A 25315-nucleotide genomic window follows, 5' to 3' on the forward strand; every position below is an offset into this window, starting at 1 on the left:
CAGACAATTTTCTCTTGCTTTGGTCCATACTTCCTTCTTCCAAAATATGGAAAGCAAAGAAAGTGCAGTAGAAGAGATTTGTCTTACATTATCTAAGATAAAGACGTGATTATAGGTCTTAAGGTACGCATTTTAGAGCCCATATTTGCTAGAATTCTTTGCTGCCAATGATCGTTCCTGTAATATCACTGAATATTGACTATTCCTCCTCGGACACTACATATACAGACATAATGGATCTATGAAATTTAAGAAATGTAGGTCTTATTAACATTGTGTTAAACTGTTCCCTCTTTAGTCTTGTCGAATGTGGGTACTTACATCTAACAGAGATATTATTGGAGACATCACTGTTGATAAGAAATTGGCTGGTCAGAGGAAGACAGAGAATTAATACCGTACTGGCAGATGATATGAATGGAAGAAAACAATCATAGATAGTAATAAAAAAGACATGGATAGTTTGCAGTTTGACGGAGATAATGGTTCCTTGGTTGTATAGAAGGAAAATAGCTGGGAAATGCCGCGAGGGAATACACGCCACTGAAAACACATAAAGGTTTGAACGTTGTATTGTAAGTTGCATGGTAACTGGGGACCTAGAAACGACGGAGAGGCTCCGTCCCCGCCGCAGCCGCAGTGGTCCACAACCCCACACAACCCCACGATGACTACCGATGTCCACTCCACCCCTCCGCTGCCCCACACCGAACCACTCTTTCAGGGTTATTGTGCGGTTCAGCCCCCGATGGAACACCCCCCCCCCCCCCCCAAGGAACGTCTCACACCAGACGAGTGTAGCCCCTATGTTTGCGTGGTAGAGTAATGGCGGTGTACGTGTACGTGGAGAACTTGTTTGGCAGCAAAAAAAATAAATGGCTCTGAGCACTATGGGACTTATCTGAGGTCATCAGTCCCCTAGAACTTAGAACTACTTAAACCTAACTAACCTAAGGACATCACGCACATCCATGCCCGAGGCATGATTCGAACCTGCGACCGTAGCGGTCGCGCGGTTCCAGACTGAAGCGCCTAGAACCGCTCGGCCACATCGGCCTGCTTGCGCAGCAATCGCCGACATAGTTTAGCTGAGGCGGAATAAGGGGAACAAGCCCGCAGTCGCCGAGGCAGATGGAAAACCGCCTAAAAGCCATCCACAGACTGGCCAGCTCACCGGACCTCGATACAAGTCCGCCGGGCGGATTCGTGCCGGTGACCAGGCGCTCCTTCCCGCCAAGAAATCCGTGCGTTAGACCGCACATAAAGGTTTAATCTACTCTTAACGTATTATGATTTTTAATAACGCGCAGGTTTCAGGGTAGCTTGTTCCACAATCGTATGGCTGAAATAGAGAAAGAGATGGAGAAGACTTTTTCTTCTACAAAGTTACAGAGAAGATGTTGGATTTATCCAATCTGGTACAGCAGTTATGAATTCATGATACGGACTTGACATGTGACGAGAAGTACTGAGGACACCATTTAACTAATGAGCCAATGAAGTAAACAGAGTGTGGGAAAATCAAGTCGCCTATCAGGTCGCATCCAGCCTAAGTGAGCATAGAAAAGACCCACATGAACAAACAACCGAAGTTACATATACTGAAGAGCCAAATAAACAGGTACACCTGCCTAATACCGTGTAGGGCCCCCGCGAGCACGTAGAAGTGTCGCTGCACGACATGGCATGGACTCGACTAACGTCTGAAGCAGTGATGGAGGAAACTGACACCATGAATACAGCAGGGCTGTCCATAAATCTGTAAGAATACGAGGGAGTGAAGATTCCTTCCAAACAGCACGTTGCAAGGCATCCCAGTTATGCTCAATAATGTTCATGTCTGGGGAGTGTGGTGGCCAGTGGAAGTGTTTAAACTTAGAAGAGTGTTCATGGAGCCACTCTGTAGCAATTCTTGACGTGTGGTGTGTCGCATTGTCCAGCTGCAATTGCACAAGTCCGGAATGCACAATGGACATGAATGGATGCAGGTGATCAGACAGGATGCTTACGTACGTGTCACCTGTCAGAGACGTATCAAGACGTATCAGCGGTCCCATATCATTCCCACTGCACACACCCCACACCATTACAGAGCTTCCACCAGCTCGAACAATCCCCTGCTCACATACAGGGTCCATGGATTCATGAGGTTTTCTCCGTATCCATACACGTCTATCCGCTGGATACAATTTGAAACGAGAGTCGTCGGACCTTGCATCATGTTTCCAGTCATCAACAGTCCAATTTCGTTACTGACTGGTCCAGGCGAGGCGTAAAGCTTTGTGTTGTGCAGTCATCACGAATACACGAGTGCGCCTTCGGATCCGAAAGCCCATATCGATGATTTTTCGTTGAATGATTCGCACGCTGACACTTGTTGATGGCCCAGCATTGAAATCTGCAGCAATATGCGGGAGAGTTGCACTTCTGTCATGTTCAACGATTGTCTTCAGTCGTCTTTGGTCCCGTTCTTGCAGGACCTTTTTCCAGCTGTAGCGATGTCGGAGATTTGATGTTTTACCGAATTCCTGATATTCACGGAACACTCGTGAAATGGCCTTACGGTAAAATCCCTACTTCATCGTTACCTCGGAGATGCTCTGTCCCATCGCTCGTGCGCTGACTGTAACACCAAGTTCAAACTCACTTGAATCTTGATAACAAGCCATTCTAGCAGCAGTAACCGATCTAGCTACTGCGCCAGACACTCGTTGTCTTATACAGAGAGAAAAGTATTTAAACCGACAAACTCTGGGAGGTTGTAGGAGACATCAAAACAAATATTTTTCCCTAATGTCATTTTTTCCTATCAGGAGTATTTAAACCAGTAGAGGATGATTTCTCTGGCGAAAAATTACTTAAACCAACAAACACTTTTCCATTTTTTTATGACCAAGAGACAACACATTAACACAACCCAATTTCTATTACAGTAGATTTTCAGAAATGCCTCCATTGACATGTAAACAAAGGTTACACCTTCGGATCATGTTCTGTCTGACACAGGCAAAAACCGCAGGAGTATCCTGAATTGTTCCTGCTGCTGCTACTATCCGGGCAACCAGAATCTCTTCTGATGCAACAGGAGTTGCGTAAACAAGGTTGCTCATCTCTCCCCACACAAAAAAGTCCAGAGGGGACATATCTGGGGATCGAGCAGTCCATGGTACAGGACCATTTCTGCCAATCCACGTTTCTGGGAATCGTCGGTCCAGGAATCGACGCACACGAAGACTGAAATGTGCCGGCGCCCCGTCATATTGTATCCACATGCGTTGTCTTGTAGGCAGCGGGACGTCTTCCAGCAATTCTGCCAATGCTCTGGAGAGAAAATTGTAATAGTGCCTGCCATTTAATGGCCTAGGTAGCAGATACGGCCCAATTAAACAGTCCCCAACAACACCGACCCACACATTAACGAAGAACCGCACTTGATGAGCGCTAGTAACTGTGGCATGTGGGTTATCCTCACTCCAAACATGCGAACTGTGCATTTTGAAGACTCCATCACGCCCGAACGTTGCTTCATCGCTAAACAACACAGAGGATGGAAATGTAGGATGCATTTCACACTGTTCCAGGTACCACTGCGAAAACTGTGCCCTGGGTGGATAATCAACTGGTTCCAGGTTGTGAACACGTTGTAAGTGAAACGGACGTAACAATTGCTCTCGAAGGACTGTTCTTACATTCGTCTGATTCGTTCCCATGTTACGCGCAATTGCACGAGTGCTGACTTAAATACTGCAAGACAGCTTCCTCAAATTGCAGCGTTCTTACCGTGCGACGGCGTCCCTGTCCAGGTAATCTGTTAAATGACCCGGTCTCATGCAGACGCTGGTACACAGCAGCAAAGGTCGTATGATGCGGGATACGGCGATTAGGATATTGTTGTTGATAAACCCGCTGTGCAGCTCGTCCGTTGTGGTGCGCTACGTATTACGTAATACGGCCTCCACCGGTTTAAATAATTCTCATAGGAAAAAGTGACATTAGGGAAAAATATTTGTTTTGATGTGCTCTACCTCCCAGAGTTTGTCGGTTTAAATACTTTTCACCCTGTATAGGCGTTGCTGACCGCAGCGCTGTATTCTACCTGTGTACATATCTCTGGAATTGAATACTCATGTCTATACCAGATTTGGTGCTTCAGTGTACCTTGCGTACGCGATACTACCTCCATCTAAATATGTGCATATCGTTATCGCACAATGTTTGTCACCTCAGAGTACACCTGGCTATTCTGTAGTCACGTTGGATCGATAGCGCAACCTGTTGGCATGCGCAGCAGGCTGATCGGGTCCCGTGAAACTCGCCAGCCTTGCGGAATCGTAAGCTGCCGTGCTTTAACCACTGTGCTACAGTAAACGTATACCCTTGGGTTTCCGTCGGCACCTTGAACTGCTTTAAAGGTTGCGGCGGAGACATGAACAGAAAGGCCGGAAGTAGAACTTGTACATCGCTGATTTTAATCTACGCACATCAAAAAAAGTTTTGCATCACCTCGGTTCCGAGAGTTCCGGAACCTGTACAGAAAATTGGAATAGAGATCAACATAAACGTCATTTTCGCTCTTTTTATTGCTCATAAAAACCATACATTGCATGTCGTACCACCATACAGCGAGACCTTCAAAGGTGGCGGTCCAGACTGCTGTACACACAGATACCTCTAATTCCCAGTACCACGTCCTCTTGCATTGATGCATACAGTGTGTAAACTTTTAGATGGCAGACCTCTCCCTAGTCCTGAATCGGCAGAAGTCGGTAAACGTCGGGAGGCTTCGGTAGGCACGCAGTTTCGACTGCTGCCAACATTACGTAGCTGACTGTGTTGTACAAGGTAGCCATTGTCGTCTGCTTCGTTATTGTTTTGCGCTGTACTGTTCTGCGTGTTTTTATTGTGGATTTCTGCTAAACATTATCAAAATGAGTAAAGAGGCAGTTGCTGGCCCATCTCGGGAGTCGCCAACAACCCCTACCGGTAGGCCTACGGCTAGAAGGAAACCAGTATTACGTAGCGATGCTCGCAAAATTATATTGTGTGCGATTGAATGCTGCGAAAGGGAAAGGGAGCAGAAAAAATTGCTTCACCCCATTTACAAATCTTCAGTAAGAGCTGCTACATACACAGGACAAAGCATGCGTATCATTGGAAGATTCAAACAGTTTTCCAAGAATCATTCTGGCGTATCACCACAAACGCCTGGCAAGCAAAAGTGAGTTTCCATTTCAGATATTTTGTTCGCGATAACTTTGAAGGAGCCCCCTATTTCGTCCGAATTACCTTATATTTCATTTTTCCTTGCTACCGTATTGCTTTGTATGGAAACACCACTGGTAACTGTATTATTTCGAAACACATTCATATTACTGTACTTTCCAATCGGATGAATAGTTTGTGAGCGCATAGTAGACAAACATATATATATATATATATATATATATATATATATATATATATATATATATATATATATATTAATGTACATGACGATTTCAGTTTCGTTTACGAACAACATTTAAAGCGAGTTTTACTTCCAAGCCTTTCGTCTGCTTTCGTGTAAGCACGACGCGCAATTTGTAGTGCCAGCACTGCAACTGGTAGGCGTGCCTTGTCCCCCCCCCCCCCCTTCCACAATGCCACCACTTCCCTTGCCAGCAAATGCTTGCTTCCTCCTCTCCGCGCACTCCCCTCACAACTCTACCGTCTTACAGTTAACACACTGTACCTGTCTTAGTGGTGGCATACTATCTACAAGTTCATCAAGGCACTGTTTGTCCAAATTTTGCCAGTCCTCAACGGCGATATGGCGTAGATCCCTCAGAGTAGTCGGTGGGTCACATTGTCCATAAACAGGCCTTTTCAATCTATGCCAGGCACGTTCGATAGGGTTCATGTCTGGAGAACCTGATGGCCACTGTAGTCGAGCGACGTCGTATTCCTGAAGGAAGTCATTCACACGATGTGCACGATGGGGGCACGAATTGTCGTTCATGAAGACGAATGCCTCGCCAATATGCTGTCGATACGGTTGCACTATCGGCTGGAGGATGGCATTCACGTATCGTACAGCCGTTACGGCGCCTATCATGACCACCAGCGGCGGACGTCGACCCCTCACAATGCCACCCCAAAACAGCAGGGAACCTCCACCCTGCTGCACTCGCTGGACAGTGTGCCTAAGGCGTTCAACCTGACCGGATTGCCTCCGAACACGTCACCGACGATTGTCTCGTTGAAGGCGTATGCGACTTTCATCAGTGAAGAGAAAGCGATGCCAATCCTGAGCGGTCCATTCGGCATATTGTTGTGCTCATCTGTACCGCGCTTCATGGTGTTGTGGTTGCAAAGGCGGACCTCGCCATGGACGTCTGGAGTGAAGTTCCGCATCATGCAGCCTTTTGCGCACAGTTTCAGTCGTAAAACGACGTCCTGTGGCTGCACGAAAAGCATTATTCAAAATGGTGGCGTTGCTGTCAGGGTTCCTCCGAGCCATAATCCCTACGTAGCGGTCATCCACTGCTGTAGCAGCCCTTGGGCGCCTTGAGCGAGGCATGTCATCGACAGTTCCTGTCACTCTGTATCTCCTCCATGTCCGAACAACATCGCTTTGATTCACTACGAGACGCCTGGACACTTCCCTTGATGAGAGCCCTTCCTGTCACAAAGTAACAATGTGGACGCGATGGAACCGCGTTGTTGACCGTCCAGGCTTGGTAGAACTACAGACAACACGAGCCGTGTACCTCCTTCCTCGTGGAATGACTGGAACTGATCGGCTGTCGGACCCCTTCCGTCTAATAGGCGCTGCTCATGCAGGGTTGTTTACATCTTTGGGCGGGTTTAGTGACATCTCTGAACAGTGAAAGGGACTGTGTCTGTGATACAAGATCCACTGTCAACGTCTGTCTTCAGGAGTTCTGGGAACCGGGGTATTGTAAAACTTCTTTTTGATGTGTGTACTTTTCTACATGAGTCCCACGAATATTAAGGCATTTATCGTATCGTCAACCAGCTTTTGAATACAATTCTCGTAGAAATCTGCCGTCTAAGCGTAACTCTCGATACTTCAAACGTTTTGTAACAACTACATAAAGCGCACTTCTTGTCACTTAAGGAAATTCGTCACTAGACAGCAGACTTTCAGATAAAAACCTATTTTTTCCTGTGTTCCTAGTTCCAAATGAACTTGTACTGAGGCGTTTCATGGCTAACTAAACTTGAAACCGTTAATTATATAGCATCCAAAAAGCCTATTTCGACGTTAACGCCTGTTTTTGCCTATTTCAGCTTTAAAATCCTAAAAGGTACATACGCGCGTGGAAACTTAAAGCTGCCTAGCCATTGCAGTAGAAAAAATTAAAAAAAAAAAGAACACCGCACTCTTTAGTTACACTCTCATTGTAGGAAAGTGAGGCCGTTGTCAAATTTTTGTTATCCGCTCGCCAAACTAAACTAGTACGGAGTGTACTGATGGACGCATGAAGTGTTAAGATGTTCATCGTTCAAAATGCATTGTAGTTTCAATGCGCGAGAGTTCAACAGAAGGAAATGCCGAAAACTGTTAGTTGAAAGTCTAGTCATATTATACTGTGGCTACCATCTATACAACAGATGGAAAAATTATATTCTGCCAAGCATGCAATGTTTTTATGTTATGTTTTTATGCTTCTTAGGTTTTCTTTCCATTTCAGAATTGCGAATTTTTTCTCACATCTTTCGACACCAGAGCGTTTGTGAAGCAGAGTATTTTATAAATATAGTTTAAAATTATACTAAGAGACACCTCGACTCAGCCGTTCACTTTGATTATCGTTTTTAAGTAGCAGAGTTCAATTTTGATATAAATGAAAAGTAAACAATGTGAAAATGAGACACCTGTAAGACAAAGAGTAAATGTTTTTAAAATGATGCATTAAGTTTTTTTTTTTTAAGTTTCGAGTTATGACAAAAATCTATTCAGTGACAGGACTGTTGGAAAACTAAAATCGCTAATTTGTATCGTATGTTTTTTTTATTTTATTTTGATAAAATTAAGTACCGGAGTCACTTAACGATACCTATACTCACTTCTATATAGCATCTCGTTTTCTTCTTGTATTAGTTTCGAATGATAAAATGTCACACTTACCAGATGGAGCGTTACGTAAGGCAAATGTTGAACTAAATCAAAATTGAAGCAAACACTTTTAACAAAGACATCTGATAAACCCAACAAAAGGAACCAAGTCTACAGTTGACTTGTGTGTTATGGTATTGTGGCAGCAAACATCCCCTTTCGAAAACTAGAAAATCCTATTTTCAAAGCTTTTCTTGAGAAGTACTGCCATCGGTCCGTTTTTCATTTTCCTTATTTTTAATGAATTATAATATGTTCATATGTCAAGTTTGTGTATTTTACAAAATGTTTAGTTTTTCTGCAGAATGATTTTAAGGGCCGATTTCGGGTTTTATATAGCTTAAATGAGGTACCGAAATAGCCTATTTTAGGCACCTAAAATGCACTCTTAAGGACCTGAAAATCCGCGGTCTATTCACCACATAACGTCAAGATCGGAAAGCTTTTAAAGACAGTCGTACGAATGCGAATGAGGAGGAACGAAGTGGGCGACCTTCAGTCATTATTGACAGTTTGGTTCAGGAAGTTACTGAAAAAGTGAGAGAGGACAAACAATTAAAGATTTCGACGTTAGATAATGAGTTTCTTCAAGATTAAGAGGTGTGCTTTATTTAGTTTTTACAGAATGTTTAAATTATCGAAAGCTATGCTCAGGAGGCAGATTCTTAGAGGTCTGTAGCCAAAAGCTCGTTGTACGGTACGATAAGTGCTCTGGTATTGGTGAAAATGATGTAGAAAAGTAGATTACAGCACAAGCTTTTGTATGAAAATAAAATTGCTATGAAAATTCTAATTGTTCCATTTTTATTTCAAAACGTGGCCGCATATGTATGCCTTTCCTTAGAAAGTGACACTCAGAACTAGCAGATAACCTTGGGAAATTAATGCAGCTCCCCTCGTCTGATTTGAGATATATTAAAAAAGTTAAGAACATAATGATTTAATGATAAGAATATAAAAAAATGGTTTTACAGACCACATACGCAGTTCTCAGTCACCGCCAGTACAGATCCTAAGTAGAAGAAGTGATGTTAACTTTTCATGATTCAGTGAAAGGTGTGAAACCAGTGCAACGTCATAATACAACATTGACGAAAGAATAAAGCCATTGTGCGTATAAAATGAGTTTCGAACATTTGTAATTCTAAAATTAGTTATGACTAGGTAGGAATAAAGTGAGAATATTATTCTAATTTTTTCAGAATTTAAAAGAAATTTAAACCGTACTTGTTTTCTTATGATTAGATTAATCATAAACCTGAGCAGAAAAATACAAATGTTCGTCATGTCCAAAGTCGGAATTTATGTTTTTATCTGGTTTCCATGTACCTTTCCACTACTCCACATTTCAATGTGCCGGCCGGTGTGGCCGTGCGGTTCTAGGCGCTTCAGTCTGGAACCGCGTGACCGCTACGGTCGCAGGTTCGAATCCTGCCTCGGGCATGGATGTGTGTGATGTCCTTAGGTTAGTTAGGTTTAGGTAGTTCTAAGTTCTAGGGGACTGATGACCACAGATGTTAAGTCCCATAGTGCTCAGCGCCATTTGAACCACTTCAATGTGTCCTGTCCAGTTAATTACTATCTACACTCTATTTCCGTTAACGGACGCCTTTAAGGCAGATGTACATTTTCGACTCACAGGCGTATCCGTTCGTCTTAGGTAAACCAGTGCGGGACTGGGGCAACGCCGTACGTCCTGGAGAGTTAGACTGAATGATGCTCTTGTGATTATATTAGGCGTGAAGTGGTGGAGCAGCCGGGACAACAAGGACTAATGAGCCGCATCCAGCCCGCGCCCTGTGTTGGTACCCTAAGCGACACATCGTGTGCCGTCAGCTGTTTCAAGTCAGCAATGTTACAGGAACTTCATGCGTACCACAACTGCTTTAAACGCAATAGCTACTTGTTGGTGGGTATGGTCGTTCTGAATTCCTTCGATCCGGGACGAGGCACCACGCACCTTCACGTTTCAACATACATGTTGCACAGTTAGAAGTCACCGAATTTCTCGGGGAATATCCTCTTCTCGCAAGGGAATATCATCAACTCGACCTCATATTTAGAGAGAGAAAAGCACATTTGCAGGATATCGGGTCCAGCGATCGATGCCGCGCAAAAATTTGGGTCATAATTCTGATACCACGCAGTACCTTCTGAAAGTATAGCTTTTATACTTTCGCCCACACCAGTTGTTTATCAATCGCTCTGCCACACTGCAGCCCGCTAATGCCCCAGCGTGAATTACTGCAAAGCGGAGTGGCAACCGGAGCCTACCTATTGGCGGGATGTCGAAGACGAGAGAAAAGTAAGAGGGAGGTGAACACATGTGCAAAACGTGTTCTGAAATCTAGTACGAGAACATATTTTATTCTAGACTGAAAATAGTAGGTAACGTTGTTGTTGTGGTCTTCAGTCCGTAGACTGGCTTGATTTAGTTCTCCACGCTATGTGCAATCCTCTTCACTCCCGAATATCTACTGCAACCTAAATTCTTTAGAACCTGCTTATTGTATTCATCTCTTGGTGTCACTATACAATTTTTACCCCCAATACTTCCCTCCTGTATTAAACTGGTGACCCCTTGATGTCTCAGAGTGTGTCATATCAACCGATCCCATCTTTTAGTCAAGTTATACCACAAGTCTTTCTTTTTTCCTCCGTAATTCTATACATCATGTTCTCAGTGGTTACATGATCTACCCATCCACACTTCAGCATTGTTCTGCAGCACCATATTTCAACAGTTTCTATTCCCTTCTTGTCTGAACCGTTTTTCGTCCACGTTTCACTCCCGTACACAGCTACACTCCAGACAAATATCTTCATTAAAGACTTCCTAACACTTAAGCCGATATTCGACGTTAACAAATTTCTCTTCTTCAGAAACGCTTTTCCTGCCACTGCCAGACTACATTTTATATCCTGTCTGCTTCAGCCATAATTAGTTATTTTACTGCCCAAACAGCAAAACTCATCTACTACTTTCAGTGTCTCATTTCGTAATTTAATTCCCTCAGAATCGCCTGTTTTAATTAGACTATATTCAATTAACCTAGTTTTGCTTTTGATGATGTTCGTCTTATGTCCTCCTTTCAAAACACTGTCATTCCGTTCAGCTGCTCTTCCAAGTCCTTTGCTGACAGACTCACAATGTCGTCAGCAAATCTCAAAGTTTTTATTTGTTCTCTTTGAACTTTAATTTCTTTTCCAAATTTTCTTCGGTTTTCTTTACAGTGCAATAATTCAGTAAAGTTAGAGTTAGTCTACAACCTGTCTCACTCCCTTCTCAATCACTGCTTCCCTTGTTTCCCCATCGACTCTTATAACTGGTGTCTGTTTTCTGTACAAGTTGAATAGACTCTTTAGCTCCCTGTATTTTACCCCTGCTAGATCCAGAATTTCAAAGAGTGTATTATTTGCCTTTCCTTGACGTATCATCTAAGATACATCATAGGGTGAGCATTGCCTCAGGTGTCCCTACGTTTCTCCCTAACTCAAAGTGATATTCGTGAGGTTGACTTCCACCAGTTTTTTCCATTCTTCTGTAGATAATTCCTGCCAGAATTTTGCAGTCCTGACTTATTAAATTGACAGTTACGTAATACTCACACTTGTCAGCGCCTGCTTTCTTTGGAAATGGAATTACATTTTTCTTGAAGGCTGGGGGTATTTCTCCTGTCTCATACATCTTGAGTATTGGTTGGTTGGTTAGTCGGTTGACCTGGTGGAAGGGCACCAAACAGCGAGGTCGTGAGTCCAATTGGATTAGGGAAGGATGGGAAGGAAGTCGGCCATGCCCTTTCAAAGGAACCATCCTGTCATTTGCCTGATGCGATTTAGGGAAATCACAGAAAACCGAAGTCAGGATGGCGGATGCAGATTTGAACCATCGTCCTCCCCAACGCGAGGCCAGTGTGCTAACCACTGTGTCACCTCTCTCGGTGTCAAATTCTTCCTGCAGTGTTATATCTCCAACTTCATCCTCTACTACGACAGTTCCCTTTTCATGATACTGCCTTGAATTTAATTTCGATTGTATAGCCCTTCTGTATACTACTTCCACCTATCAGCTTTCCCTTCTTCGCTTAGTACTGGTTTTTTATCTGAACGCTTGATATTCGTACATCAACACTTCTTTGCTCCAAGCGTCTTTTTAATATTTCTATAGACAGTATATATATTTCCCCTACTTCTACACGCTTCAGTTTCCTTACATTTCACCTCTAGCCGTTCCTGCTCAGCCATTTTGCATTTCCTGTCAATCTCATTTTTTCGACATTTGTATTTTCACTTCTCATTAATTAAATCCAATATCTCCTGTGATGCCCAATGCTATCTAACTACTAGAGCTTGTCTTTTTACCTGTTTGATCTCTGCGTCTTTGCTGCCTTCACTGTTCCACCTCTGTAAGCTACCTGTTCGCCTTTTGCTGTATTCCCTGCTCAATTTCCATCAGTCGTTACCTAATGTTTCCTCTGAGACTTTCAACAACCTCTGTTTCTTTCAACTTATCCCGTTATGGCTATCTGTATCCCTGAGGCACACAAGCCACCCCACCTCAGCAAGGTCCACATTTCGCAGGGGGGAAGGCAGTGTTATGAGTACATAGTATGCCAATCTCTCATGTTCAATACCATTTTAACAATATTTTCTTATTGATATTCTGCAACTATATCTGTTTCTCAAAATGAAAATAAATAAACCTAAGCAATTTAAGAATCATTATGAAATGTAGTTAATGATTTTCAATTTATAATTCAGTCGTGTCAATCACGTTGAAGAAAACTGCATCCCCTGGCATCCCCTGCTAATGTACTTCACTTTAACAGCACCAACTTTAAAGTACAAAGAAAACAAAGTACAACAGTGATGCTAATAATTGAAGAGCACTATGCTGCTTCTTTCACACTGCTTTTGGGAATCTCAACATAAAAATGTTGAAACGAAAGGGATTTCTGGCACCAACTAGAGGTAACAAACCAAGCACTTTGTCACAATAGACAAAGCATGCCACCAATATTGAAACAGTATTTCACAAACCTTTTACTCGCTCCAGTACTTCGCGCTCGGGCGTTTGGGTACGTTTATGCTGCATCCTCGCTGCTAACACCTCGCAGCTAGCCGCTGGCACATCGCCGATAGCGTTGTTACATTTAACCTGCAGCCTCGCTGCTCGCTGCCAGCCGAGAGTAATTTCCCTGCAGCTGTTCACATATCGAGCGAAGTGCTAGCAGCGTCAAACGCGGCACCGCTGGAGTGAGCTTGAAGCAACCAATCACGGCTCAAGTTTCAGGACGTATGGCGATGGTCGCAGGTTGAAACACAAACCAGCTTGATATCATCGCCTGGCGAGGACCGGGGTGAGCAGCGATGTCGTCTTCCTTCCAAAGACTCCACAGAGCATTTCTGTTACATTTACGTAAATCGTTTATCGACGGGAACCCATCCACAAGTTCCCGAAGAAGCCTGTATTTTCTTACAGTCTGATAATGAAAAACGAATGAAAAAAGCTTGTTCCAGTAACTATGTAACCATATATCTTGAGAGTATTGGCGTATTAGTGCACGACTATTTGCGACTTTGCATGTGCTGTTCGCACGTCTCAGATTTCATCATAGTGACCAGCACTATTTCCGTGGACAAGTAGTTTATTACAACCAGGGCTCCTCTGCAAACTATCACTCTCGAAGTTTCACATAAAAGCAATGATACAGGAGATGCAAATTTTCAGGACTTACCAAATACGCAGCGGCCGGGCAATAAATTGCAACACCATGAAGGCAGCATACAACAAACGCCAAATTTTCGTGGAGTCCGCTACGCACAGAATTTCCATAGGAATATCAGCTATTACTTATTCCAATGAAAGTCAAATTCTTGTAACTGCAATTTTTTATTTTATGTTGATGTTTATCTCATTTACAGGGTTTCTCTCCTATGAGTTGTCAGGCTCATTTCTCTGGTGTTTCGGCAGATATTTGTCATTTCCTTTGTGCGAGTCAACAGAAACAAATACTGCTCATCACGTCTTTCATGAGGAACCCAGTATCGACGAAACACGTCGACTTACTTACCGCTACAAAGGAAATTATGTACCTTCACGTCGCAATTTTACGTGCCATTTTGATAGAGCAGTTCCAACTTACTCTAGGGCGACATTCGTTTTTTATATATGAATTAATACGGCCAGTAAAAAACGAAGAATGATAAGTAATCCGCCGGCCACTGTGGTCCAGCGGTTCTAAACGCTTCAGTCCAGAACCGCGCTGCTGCTACGGTCGCAGGTTCGAATCCTGCCTCGGGCATGGATGTGTGACATGTCCTTAGGTTAGTTAGGTTTAAGTAGTTCTAAGTCTAGGGGACTGATGACCTCAGATGTTAAGTCCCATAGTGCTTAGAGCCATTTGAACCAGTACTCCAGCAGATGCACCACCAACTCGGCCCACGCTGATTGCTATCGCTATGCAACAGCGCTGCTCAGTCGCTGCTTGAGTACTGGTTCTCCATCGTCTTTTACTGTCCCCGTTTAATCATATCGATAAATAGAATGTCGCACTAGTCTAATTTGGGACCGCTCTATCTAACAGAAAAATAAAATTATTCTTTAAAAATAATTTTGTTTGTAAGAATAAACGAAGCAACACTTTCCGTCGACATTGGGTCTCGCGTGAGATATGTTTTGAGCGGTATTTGTTTCAGCTGGCCACAGCTACATATTGCAAAATCGAAATTGCAAATATCTGCCGAAAAATTAGAGAAAATGAACCTGACGACTGTTGAGAGGGATACCTGATATGTAAAATGGTTCATATGGCTCTGAGGACTATGGGACTTAACATCTGTGGTCATCAGTCCCCTAGAACTTAGAACTACTTAAACCTAACTAACCTAAGGACATCACACAAATCCATGCCCGAGGCAGGATTCGAACCTGCGACCGTAGCAGTCCCGCGGTTCCGGACTGAGCGCCTAGAACCGCTAGACCACCGCGGCCGGCACACCTGATATGTACTATCGATTTCAAGACAGTATCATCTCATCTTCAGGTACCTGTTGGGTGTGCTTCACGAATCAAATGCCGCAAGTACTGTAAATGTCCTTGCAATAAGGAAGGCGCCTATAATGCGTCTGCCACACAGTTGGATAAATCGTGTCGAACACCCTCTACTCTCTGCTCTGATGGTGGGAAATTTCTAACTTCGTCTTAGCATGTTGGTATCCGATTTCGTTAGCAACTTGCTTTCTGGGTCTGTCTAGGTAAATGGAAACATGTGAGCGGGCATTATGTTGTCAGATTGTTTCGACCACACTGCAGAAGTTTCGCTGGGGGGCCCTTTAAATGTTCCCCATACAATCCCGATATCTCCCGATGCGGTTTTCAAACTTTTGCAGCCCTGAAGAACGACATTCGTGCCCGTCAATTTGCTTCATACAAAGAGTTGCACGCCTGTGTACAATGATGGTTCAATAGGCAGCCGCAAACATTTTACCATGAATCCACTTACGATCTTCTCTCATACTGAGACAAATGTATTAACAGTCATGGTGATTATTTTTGAAATAATAATCAGTTTACTTACTTCCATCTGTCTCGTTCTGAAAGCGCCTTATATTTAAACTTTTCTCCGTATTTGTTTATATTTGCATATTCCTTCGCACTGGCACTGATATTCGCGCCATACGAAAAAATAATTATAAAACACAAAAAAGATATTTCTTTGCTGTTATTTAACTAACTAAAAATTTTATTGCATGACCGATATAATTGTTTTTCAGGTTTTACATGACAATTATATTTATATTACAACACTAAATTTAATTCAACTGACCTTCCACTCGCCATAAATTTAAGTTAATACCAACATTTTTAAACTGCAACTTCTCTAATTACAATGTATTCTTTCTTTATTCTGTTCCGTAACATCATTAATAATCTTTCATAAGCCGCAAGAGACACTGGATATCAGTGAACAAATTAACATGGAGTAATTTTTCTCAACACTTCACGTATCCATCTTTTTCTTTTGTTGCTGTTTTTTTGCCACCGCAAAACAGGGCAACTTTGTCACTCAGATATTACTTTGTGACAACAGTTCCCGCGAGCCAGCTTGTTATTCTTACATACTGTAACGCGGGTCAACATTGACTATATAACTCTGATGCCGTGTGTTCTTCCATGGCGCTGCAATTAGTGGTGGAAGCTACAAGTACGTATATTACACATGAGTTGGTCAAAAAGCGATTTTGTTTGCTGGTGAGAGAACATGTTTGTAGGTTTCTTGGAAACTGTCATCTACTGGCGACACCTTTGATGAGCTGACTAACTGAAGCTAAGTCGATATAAACAACTTATACACCTACATCTACATCTACAGCCCGCGAGGCAACTTGCAGTATGTGGCGAAGGGTACTTAGCCACTTCCCCCTTTGCTATTCCAGTCGCGAATGGCTCGCGTCAAGAACGACTGCCGTTAAACCTCCGTGTGGTCTCGGATCTCTCTAACTTTATCTTAATGGTCTTTTCACGAGATATGCATAGGAGGAAGCATTATGTTTGTTGACTCTTCTAGGAACGTACGCTCTCGGTACTTTAGCAATAAACCACAATGTGATGCAGAGCACCTCTTTTGCAGCGTCTGCCACTCGAGTTGGTCGACCATTTCTGTGACGCTTTCGTGCTTACTAAATGAAACTGTAACGAAACGCGCTGCTCTTCATTTGATCCTCTCTGTTTCTTCTATCAATCCTATTTGGTATGGATACCATGTTGATGAGCGACATTCAAGTATTGGTCGAACGAGGGATTTATAAGCATCATCTTTTGATGGGCTGCATATCCTGAGGATCCTTCCAATGAATATCGGTCTGGCATCAACCTTTGCTGCGATTAGTTTTATGTAGTCATTAGACTTTAAATCGCCCCGCACGCATATTGCTACACATATCAAAAAAAGTCTTGCATCACCCCAGTTACCACAGCACCTGAAGATAGACGTTGACTGTGGACATTGTATCACAGACACAGTCCCTGTGACTGTTCAGATATGTCACTAAACCCGCCCAAAGATGTAAACAATCATGCATGTGCAGTGCCTATTAGGCGGAGGGGGTACGACAGCCGGTCAGTTCCAGTCATTCCACGAGGAAGGAGGTACACGGCTCGTGTTGTCTGTCGTTCAGCCATGCCTAGACGGTCAATACCGCGGTTCGATCGCATCCGCATTGTTACTTTGTGCCAGGAAGGGCTCTCAACAAGGGAAGTGTTCAGGCGTCTCGGAGTGAACCAAAGCGATGTTGTTCGGACGTTGAGGAGATACGGAGGGAGAGGAACTGTCGATGACATGCCTACTACTGCAGTGGATGACCGCTACCTATGGATTTTGGCTCGGAGGAAACCTGTCAGCAAAGCCACCATTTTGAATAATGCTTTTCGTGCAGCCACAGGACGTCGTGTTACGACTCAAACTGTGCGCAGTAGCCTACATGATGTGCAACTGCACTGCCGACGTCCATGGCGAGATCCATCTTTGCAACCACGAAACCATGCAGCGCGGCACAGGTGGGCCCAACAACATGCCAAATGGATCGCTCAGGATTGGCATCACGTTCTCTTCACCGAAGAGTGTCGCGTAGGCCATCAACCCGGTCAAGTTGAACGCCTTAGTCACACTGTCCAGCGAGTGCAGAAAGGTGGAGGTTCCCTGATGTTTTGGGGCGGCATTATGTGGGGCCTACGTATGCCACTGGTGAAAATGACAGGCGCCGTAACGGCTGCATAATACGTGAATGCCATCCTCCGACCGATAGTGCAATCATATCGGCAGCATACTGGCGAAGCATTCGTCTTCATGGACGACAGTTCGCACCCCATTGTGCACATCTTGTGAATGACTTCCTTCAGGATAACGACATCGCTCGACTAGAAAGGCCAGCATGTTCTGCAGACATGAACCACATCGAACATTCCTGGGATAGATTGACAAGGGCTGTTTATGGACGACGTGACCCACCAACCAATCTGAGGGATCTTCGCCGAATCGCTGTTGAGGAGTGGGACAATCGTGAAAAACGGTGCCTTGATGAACTTGTGGGTAATATGCTACGACGAATACAGGCATGTATAAATGCAAGAGGACATGCTACTGGGTATTAGAGGTACCGGTGTGTACAGCAATGTGGACCACCACCTCTGAAGGTCTCGCTGTATGGTGGTACAACATGCAATGTGTGGTTTACGTGAGCAATAAAAAGGGCGGAAATGATGTTTATGTTGATTTCTATTCTAATTTTCTGTACAGGTTCAGGAACTCTCGGAACCCAGGTGATGCACAACTTTTTTTGATATGTATAGATATATTATGAAACTAACTGCTTCCATTGATTGTTCTGCAGTCGTGTAATCAGACAGTAATGGCACTTTCTGTCTATGTATCAGAAGTACGTTACATTTGATTATGTTGAGGTTCAATTCCCACTCCCAGCACCAAGCGTAGATCCCCTGGAGGTCTTGCTTCACTTCGTTACAATTTTCTGGCGTTGCGACTTCCCTGTGTACAAGAGTATCATCCGAGAAAAGCCTCATAGAACTTCCCATGTTGTCTACCATGCCATTTATATATATTGTGAACAGTAACGGACCTATAATACTCCCTCGGGATACGCACGAAGTGACTTTTATGTCTGAAATCTTTCCTCCATTGAAAATGACGTGCTGTTTTCTGTTTGCTAGAAATTCAGTTCAGTCACACAGTTGGTCTGATATTCCATATGCTCGCACTTTGTTCGTTAGGGGGAAGTATCGAACCAAGTTAAGGAACACGGTATCTATCTGGATGCCGGTATCCACCGCTTTCTTTGGCACGTGGACAAATAGAGCGAGTTGTTGTTTTCGGAAACCATGTCGATTCCTACAGAGCACATTTTAGATATCCAGTAGTTTCATAATAGGCAAGCATAAAACATGTTCGTAAGTTCTACAACCGACCAAGGTCAAAGTATAGGATTGTGTTTTATTGTTACACACTAAGTAAGACCAGGCCTATAGGTTTGTGCGTCTGTTCGACGACCCTCTTTGAAAACGGGGATGACCTGCGATTTTCTAGAAACGTCAGGAACACTTCGCTCCTCCAGATATCTATGGTACCCTGCAGCTAGAAGAGGGCAAGTTCTTTCCAATACTCTATGTAGAATAGTACTGGCATCCCGTCAGGTCCAGCGGCATTCCTTCTGTTGAGCGACTTCAGTTTCTCTTCTATCCCATGGTCACTTATTTCGGTATCAACCATTCTTTTGTTCGCTCAACGATTGAAAGGAGGCACTACAGTGCGATCTTCCTCTGCGAAACAGTTTTCGAAAAAGATTAGTAATTCCGTTTTATCCGTATCGTCCTCCGTTTCAGTGGCATTATCGTCACAAAGCGTCTCGACAGGTGGCTTCGAATCGTTTACTGATTGAAAATAAATTCAAAACTCCTTAGGAGTTTTCTGTTAAGTCGGTAGATAGAATCTTACATTCGAATTCGTTGAACGCTTGATGCATGGGTTTTCTTATGCTAATTTTGACTCAGTTCCATTTTTGTTTGTCTGGAGATTGTGGTTACGTTTAAATTTGCAGTGATGTCTCTTTGCTTTTATTGTATCTTGTTTTTTATACAACCACAGAAGGAGGTTTTACTCGCCATTACCCTCAACTGTTTATAGAGCGCTGAAGGAGAGACTATGAGAGGAGAACGAGGAGAACACTGAAAAACTGACAATGATTAGTGACAAGAACACACATATTTATTGACGGATACTCAATTTTGTACAAATCGGCTCAGGCAGCAGATCCTGAAGTTCAACTATTATTCCAGAAGCTAAGACTGGATAGTAAACTGTTATTGTCCCACTACAATTTACACTGAAGACAGGCTGATGTGGACTCTCTAGAAGCAGACGATGCAGCACGAGGTACTCAAGCAGAAGGCGGTTTTCTCGGTAGCCAAGCTGACCTGGAACTGCCCCGCCCCCTTGCTGCGCTGGCCCATGTCGCTTCTCTGAAGGTGCCACCGCTGCGATTCCTTGGTGCGACAGTCGCTGTGCTATCCGCCGTCCCTGGAGTGGGTTGTCGACCTATCGATGTCTGTGCTGCTACCTGGTGGTGCCTGCTGTGCTTACTTATGCCACCACACTCCTCCCATATTACTCACTCCTCCCCTCCCCCGCCCCTCCCCCAAATCACGTGGCCGTGGCGGCATATGGTTTTAGTGCGAACCGACGACAAGGGTGGAGATCTGGGTGCAGGAGAAGCGAATGGGACGAAAACCGGGACTGAAGCCGGTGACAAGCTCCCTTCCGCGCAACGGCATTCACCCCGATCCACCACAGGAATACCTCGCAAACTGCAGGGAAGGAGCACGCCTACATGCAGGGTGAGAGTCTCGGATGCTGGAGTACCGCCCTCGGAGAGAAAGGCGGCAGGGCGCAAGCGGCATCGCCCACGGCGACATGGGCTGCTGTTACGAAGGCTTCGGGGAAGAGGGCGTGTCCACCTTCATGGGAAGTGCCTCGGATTGAGATACCGTCTGGTCCGTGGCGGACGGCCGTGGCCCTTGCTCCTGGCTGCGTGCTGAATCTGTAAAACGAAATGCAGCGGCGAATACATAGAAAGAAGGATCCTTTATTGTCTGATTATATGATAGCGGAACAAACACTGGTAGCAGTTACTTCTGTAAAATATCTGAGAGTATGCGTGCGGAACGATTTGAAGTGGAATGATCATATAAAATTAATTGTTGGTAAGGCGGGTACCAGGTTGAGATTCATTGCGAGAGTCCTTACAACATGTAGTCCATCAACAAAGGAGGTGGCTTACAAAACACTCGTTCGACCTATACTTGAGTATTGCTCATCAGTGTGGGATCCGTACCAGATCGGTTTGACGGAGGAGATAGAGAAGATCCAAAGAAGAGCGGCGCGTTTCGTCACAGGGTTATTTGGTAACCGTGATAGCGTTACGGGGATGTTTAGCAAACTCATGTGGCAGACTCTGCAAGAGAGGCGCTCTGCATCGCGGTGTAGCTTGCTCGCCAGGTTTCGAGAGGGTGCGTTTCTGGATGAGGTATCGAATATATTGCTTCCCCCTACTTATACCTGCAGAGGAGATCACGAATGTAAAATTAGAGAGATTCGAGCGCGCACGGAGGCTTTCAGACAGTCGTTCTTCCCGCGAACCATACGCGACTGGAACAGAAAAGGGAGGTAATGACAGAGGCACGTAAAGTGCCCTCCGCCACACACTGTTGGGTCGCTTGCGGAGTATAAATGTAGATGTAGATGTAGATGTAGATCAGGGAGTCTCAGAGGACGAAGCTGGTTCCGGTGTCTTTTGAGCAGTGATCCTGTAGGGCAAGAAACCGAGAACATGTTGCGTCCAAGGACACTAGAAATGGTCCCCTGTTGCCATCACTGTCCTGGCCAGAAGGTCCTGAACAGTACTTCGTCCTGGATCTAGAAATAAGAATCTCTGTAGTGACTGGTACTCCTCGTTGATGGGTGCAGCAAATGAAGTATGGTGCGACGCCAGTGGCCGTGAAGGAGTTCGGTTAGGGAAGGTCCATCTCGAGGCATCGCACGGCAGGTGGACAGGAACAGTTAAAAGGCCTGCTCCCTTGAGTGAGTGCCGCGAAATTTACTCATCTGCGCCTTGAATGTTCGCACGAAACTTTCAGCTTCATCATTTGATTGCAGGTGTAACGGTGCTGTGGCCACACGTTCAATACCGTTGGCCGTGAAAAATTGTTCAAATTCCTGTGAGGTGAAGTGCGGTCCATTATCAGACACTAACACTTCCGGCAAGCCCTCGATGCAAAAAATAGAAACAAGTGTTCTGATAGTACTGGCGAACGTCGTTGATTTCATGAGAACCACAAAGGGAAGACGACCATAGGCGGCCGGCCGCTGTGACCGAGTGGTTCTAGGCGCTTCTGTTCGGAACCGCGCTGCTGCTACGGTTGCAGGTTCGAATCCTGCCTCGGACATGGATGTGAGTGATGTCCATAGGTTAGTTAGGTTTAAGGGACTGATGAACTCAGATGTTAAGTCCTATAGTGCTTAGAGCCATTTGAGCCATTTGACTAAAGGCGTCCTCTACAGTAATCCATCCTGTGTTCCAGAAAGGTCCAGCAAAATCAATGTGGACGCGTTCCCACGGACCGACTGCTGCGGCGTGGTCAGTCAGAAAAGCATTAAGATAGAGTAACCTGTTGCTCCATGCAAGCAGCGCAGCGTGAGGTCACGTCTTCAGTGTGGGCCTCCATCGCTGGCCAAGTACAACAATGTCGAACAAACTGCTTTGTACTCACAGTACCCCAGAGTCCCTGATCCAACAGCCTTAAAACATCCTGCTGAAGGGTGCGTGGGTTCATGACCCAGGCCTGGTCATTCTTAGTGTGTAACAATAAAACACGATCCTATACTGACAAGGCTTGACGGTGAGCGAAGTACCGACGTTCTCCAGCTGAACACTGTCTTTCACCCTTGTTGGCCACGCTGTGCAGATGTAATTCAAAACAATGCTTAAATCTGCATCCGCGGCTGTCTCCTGTGCTATTCGACGAAAGTCCATTGGAAAATTGTGATCTGCGGAAGCGTCAAGAGCATCTATCTGACAACATGATGCCTCAAAGGTGTCCAACTGATCATCATTGTCCACTGTTAACATTGAAAACACATGGCGTTGAAACGTTGAGCCGTAGGGTGATATAAGGTGTCATAGTTGTAGTTCGACAGCAATAAACCCCATCGTTGAAATTTCTGTACCGTGTGTGGCGTAACAGGCTTGGTTGAGTGGAGGGCGAAGTGAGTGGCTTATGATCCGTGACCAAGTAGAACTTTCTCCCATAGACGTAATGATGAAACTTGGTTACCGCTTAAATGAACGCCAATGCTTTTTTTTTCAGTCTGACTAATTTCCCTGAGTCTTAGTCAGAAGTTTGGAGGCAAGTCCGCTGATCAGACGGGATGCGACAGAACGGCGTCTAGGCCAATAGAAGAAGTATCAACCGCTAACACCACTGGTTTAGCTTCATCTGAATGTATGAGGCACGTGTTACTAAATAGCGCCTGTTACAATTGAGCAAAGGTCAACTGACATTCCTTGGTCCATGCAAACGGATCATCGTTACAGTGTTAACTTGTGAAGCGTATCTGCAATCTGAGAGGCGTGAGGAACGAATTTGAAGTAATAGTTCTGTTTGGCTAACACTGCTTGCAGTTCCTTTAGATTTTTAGCAGCCGGCAAATCTTTGATTGTTCGCAGATGAGTCTGGGTGAGGTGAATACCCTGCACATTAATGACATGTCCCAGATATTCTGTTTCCGTCTGGAAAACAGAGCACTTGTCTTTACTACACTTGAGACCTGCTGATAACAGTACTTGACAAAGGCACTCGAGATTGGCTAAATGTTCTTCTGCAGAATGTCTAGCTACATTCAAAGTAAAAAACACCTTGTCCCGACAACGTTCCACATCTATGAGAGAACTATCACTTCCTGCCTGTTGCTGTGGGCTGCTACAATGCATGACAGGTGAAGTGGGCAATGATTTGTAGTGCACTTGCGTCTGCTTCGGCTTGACTTGTTTGGCATATGAAAATCATCCGACTGGTGTTTGCTAAGTTTTGTACTTGGACGACCTTTCACAACATTTACTACAGCCACCGGGTCGCACTGTTCCGTGGCTGACTGTGCAGTGACATTAATGAGCTGAATTGGTTTTGTGGCATGTTGCCTGGGAATTTGCTGTGTACGCAGCTTTTTCATACACACTGACTGAACATGACCTTTTTTGTTGCAAAAATAACAAATACGGTCACGACTTGGGCACTAAGTACGCTTATGGCGACTAAAGAACTTTGGGAAAGACTTCGCTATGTTTTCCCGTCTACCGGAGTTCTGCCGGAGCGTCATGGCTCTGTCTCTGCGAGGCCCACGAGAAAGACAGGTCGTGGCGCGTACGTCACGAAGGTAGTCCTGAACTCGCTCGCTCGCTCAGTTCAGCACACAAAATGCGTTTCAGAACCTGTTAACTCGCGGCTGGGCGTGTAAGTATTAACGAGAATTGCATCTTCCGCTGGAATCTGCTGTTATGAAGTCTTACTGATTAACAGTAATACAGCAAAATTTAATTTACGATCAATACTCGATATAAATGGTATAACGGCTTGTTTATAGCATTTAGTCTCTTCTGCTTAACAGTACTCATTACATGCTGGAACTGGTGCCTTATGCAACTGATAATCATTTTAGCATCATTTTATTTTATTGTACGCCAGTACAGCCGTAACAAATTATAAGTAGGCCCATGGAATTCCTATCCTAACATAAGATTCCATAATAGCGGATTCAAATGGTTCAAATGGCTTTGAGCACTATGCGACTTAACTTCTGACGTCATCAGTCGCCCAGAACTTAGAACTAATTAAACCTAACTAACCTAAGGACATCACGCACATCCATGCCCGAGGCAGGATTCGAACCTGCGACCGTAGCGGTCGCTCGGCTCTAGACTGTAGCGCCTAGAACCGCACGGCCACACCGGGCGGCAATGGCGGATTCCAGTAGAAGATTCAGTTTTAGTTTGTACGGACACAGCTAACGAGTTAACAGGTGTAGAAACGTAGTTTGTCTGCTGATTCGAGCGAGCGATTCGTGACGTACGCGCCGCGGCCTGTCTTTCTCGTAGGCCTCGTTGTTTCTGTACGTGACGTCACTCGCTGTGTCAAAAGTGCCGGGCGGGCACGGGACTGTTTACGTTCTACAATGGTTCAATGGCTCTGAGCACTATGCTACTTAACTTCTGAGATCATCAGTAGCCTAGAACTTAGAACTAATTAAACCTAACTAACCTAAGGACATCACACACATCCATGCCCGAGGCAGGATTCGAACCTGCGACAGTAGCGGTCGCTCGGTTCCAGACTGTAGCGCCTAGAACCGCACGCCACTCAGGCCGGCTTACGTTCTACAGCACTACCAACACTGTCACTATGTCATTAGTTAATGGTTGACATTTGCATGTCACACTTTGCTAAATCGCAAGCGTATTGAGCCTCAATCAACTGTAACACTGTATCTAATGAAGGTTCAGGTTCTTTTGAAAATAGCAGGACCAATTCTATTATCACAAATCTATTATTTATAGTGTCACGCAGCA

This window comes from Schistocerca cancellata, chromosome 4, assembly GCF_023864275.1.
Source record: "Schistocerca cancellata isolate TAMUIC-IGC-003103 chromosome 4, iqSchCanc2.1, whole genome shotgun sequence".
In the NCBI taxonomy this organism is placed as follows: Eukaryota; Metazoa; Arthropoda; class Insecta; order Orthoptera; family Acrididae; genus Schistocerca; species Schistocerca cancellata.